Source organism: Triticum dicoccoides, chromosome 5B (genome assembly GCF_002162155.2).
Source record: "Triticum dicoccoides isolate Atlit2015 ecotype Zavitan chromosome 5B, WEW_v2.0, whole genome shotgun sequence".
Lineage (NCBI taxonomy): Eukaryota > Viridiplantae > Streptophyta > Magnoliopsida > Poales > Poaceae > Triticum > Triticum dicoccoides.
Window position 1 is genome coordinate 202,389,030 of NC_041389.1, and position 3,659 is coordinate 202,392,688.

Genomic DNA, 3,659 nt, shown 5'->3' on the forward strand with positions numbered 1-3,659 from the left:
CAATCTTCTATAAACTATTCGGAGGAGGAACCCGTCTTGCAATGCCAAAGACAATATGCGCGCCGGACTCGTCGTCATTGAAGCCTGGTTCAGGGGCTACTGAGGGAGTCCTGGACTAGGGGGTGTCCGGATAGCCGAACTATCATCATCAGCCGGACTCCAAGACTATGAAGATACAAGATTGAAGACTTCGTCCCGTGTCCGGATGGAACTTTCCTTGGCGTGGAAGGCAAGCTTGGCGATACGGATATGTAGATCTCCTACCATTGTAACCGACTCTATGTAACCCTAGCCCTCTCCGGTGTCTATATAAACCGGAGGGTTTTAGTCCGTAGGACACAACAACAATCATACCATAGGCTAGCTTCTAGGGTTTAGCCTCCTTGATCTCGTGGTAGATCCACTCTTGTACTACCCATATCATCAATATCAATCAAGAAGGAGTAGGGTTTTACCTCCATCGAGAGGGCCCGAACCTGGGTAAAAACATCGTGTCCCTTGTCTCCTGTTACCATCCGCCTAGACGCACAGTTCGGGACCCCCTACCCGAGATCCGTCGGTTTTGACACCGACACTCCCCAACACTCAACTCTCTCTCACACAGATTTGGATATGGTGGAAAGATGATTTGAGTGGAACGCAACTTGGGGAAGGCTAGAGATCAGGATTCTTATGGTTGGATTGGAATGTCTTGGTCTCAACACATGAGTAGGTGGTTCTCTCTCAGGAAATGAGAAGTGGAAGTGTAGGTACGTTTTGATGGCTCTCTCTCAAATGGAGAAGCGGGTGGAGGGGTATACATATCCTCCACACAAAATCTAACCGTTACACACAATTTACCAAACTCGGTGGGACCGAATAGTGAAACTTGATGAGACCGACCTTGTTCAAAATGTGAACGTTAGGCTTTTCGGTGGGACCGACAATACCAACTCGGTGAGACCGACGCGCTAGGGTTAGAGCAAAACCCCATCTCGGTGAGACCGATCACATGAACTCGGTGAGACCGATTTCAATAAGAAGCAAACAGAGACTTGGTCAAGCAAACTCGGTGGGACCGATCGCTCGTTTCGGTGAGACCGAAATGTTACGAAACAGAAATAGAGAGTATGCACTTCCAACTCGGTGGGACTGATCGCTCATCTCTGTTAGACCGAAACGTTACCAAGGGAAATAGAGAGCTTGCAATCCCATCTTGGTGAGACCGAGATCCTTATTGGTGATACCGAACTGATTAGGGTTTCTGGCTATGGCTATGTCAAGTTAACTCGGTGGCGCCGGATAGATTAAATCGGTGGGGCCTGATAGATTAAATTGGTGGGGCCGAGTTTGACTTTAGGTTTAGGACATATGTGGAAATGAGAAAGTGGTTGAGCACTTTTGAAGCATATCACTAAGCATATTGAGCAAGCAAGCCATTAAGCAACACCTCATCCCCTTTTAATTGTATTGGCTTTTCCTATGGACTCAATGTGATCTTTGATCACTAAAATCAAAATGTAGAGTCTTGAGCTTTTGCCAATATGTGTCCTTAGCATTTTGAGGGGTCCACATCTCTAGTCCATGCCATACTGATCATTTAACTTTCTGAAACATTAATCTTGAATGGATATTAGTTCAATGAGCTATATGTTGTTATGAATTACCAAAACCACCCGGGGATTAGTTGCACTTTCTGATGTGTTTGTCGAGATTCGATGAATTGTGGATTTATGATCAGCTTATCTATGAATATTATTTGAACCTTCTCTGAATTCTTATATGCATGATTTGATATCTTTGTATTTCTCTTCAAATTATAGGTTTGGTTTGTCCAACTAAATTGATTTTTCTTGCAATGGGAGAGGTGCTTAGCTTTGCGTTCAATCTTGCGTGATTTCACCCAGTGACAAAGTAGGGGTAGCGAGACACGTATTGAATAGTTGCCATCTTGGATAAAAAGATGGGGTTTTCATCATATTGCTCGAGTTAATTCAACTACATCATGTCATCTTACTTAGGGCGTTACTCTATTCTTTATGAACTTAATACTCTAGGTGCATGGTGGATAGCGGTCGATGTGTGGAGTAATAGTAGTAGACGCATGCAGGAGTCGGTCTACTTGATACGGACGTGATGCCTATATGGATAATCATTGCCTTGGATATCGTCATAACTTTGCGCTTTTCTATCAACTTCTCGACAGTAATTTGTTCACCCAGCATATTATTTGCCTTCAATAGAGAAGCCTCTAGTGAAACCTATGGCCCCTGGGTATATTTTCCATCATACTTATTTCTGATCTACTATTTTGCTATCTTTTATCAGATCTATAAACCAAAAAACCCCAAAATATTTAGTTATTTTTTATTTAGTTTTATCTATCTCTATCAGATCTCACCTTTGTAAGTGTCAGGACCCCGATCCTAAGGCACACCGATCTAGCATGTAACACATCATATCACTTTGCGGCCTCATGCACGGTATTCCCACGGGTGCGACCATACCTGGCACGGGACCGTTTGTGCCTTTTGGCTCACGTATATGATAGTGCCGCCAGCATCCATATGACAAAGAACCCGGGCCAACATGACTAGTCATAAACCCAAGGTGGCGCTAACTTATAGGGACAGGCATACATGACCCAGCAACGAACGGGTCGATCATCAACGTATGAACCCAAGTCGTAGCAAGCTACAGGGACTTAAAGAAACAACATGTGACATTTCCCCGAAGGGACAGACACAGGAATGAAGAAGGACACATGCCGGCCAGCCTAAGTGTTCCGAAGCAGTAGCAAGCTGCCATGGATATGTGGAAGTAGTAGGAGACATTTCCCGGTAAGAGAGGCTGCCAAGAATAAACAACTAGGTTGTCGGATCCCACACAAACCAAGCATTTCAATAATCATACACACAATATGCTCGATATGTGCAAATATAACGTGGCATCACAGCATGACTCTACAACTCAAAGTATTTATTCATTAGGATCCAAGGAGCCAAGTATTACAATCATGGGTATCATGACCCTACATTCAGAGAATACAAGTCAAGCACATGCAGAAGCTTAACATGTCTGAGTGCAGACATCTACAAATGAAAAGGGTTGTGAAGCGTAACTATCTACAAGACCCTCCAGAGGGCACTAGATCGTAGCTGAGGTAACAAGCTAAACGCAAAAACATAAATTAAGCAAACATTAGTACAAATGTACCCAGCAAGACTTACATCAAGACTAGCTACATATGCATCATCTATTATATATAAAAAGTAATTAATGAGCAAACTAGAAATTAGAGAAATACTCTAGAAAATCACTCAATAATTAGAAACATCTGACCTTTAATTTAACAGACCAAATAACCACAACCGGTAGATTAGAGTTGATAGAATTACCCACCTATGCCATTTACTAATTTTCACTGGGCCTTTTCTATTGATTTATTCCACGTAAAAAAGGTTTCCCAGGTAATCGTCAAATCACGTCTACGGGGCACTCGGTAAACAACGTCTTTGCGGAGCTTACAGAGAGTCAAACTCAAGTCCCCGAGCTAGGGTTCCCCCCTCGCTCCACCGCCGCCGCCGGCCCCTTCCCCTCCCCTCCCGCGCCTCCGGCGGCCGGCCGCGCGCGCCGCCCCGCGCCCCGCCTCCCTCCTCCCTCCTGGCCGCCCCCCGCGT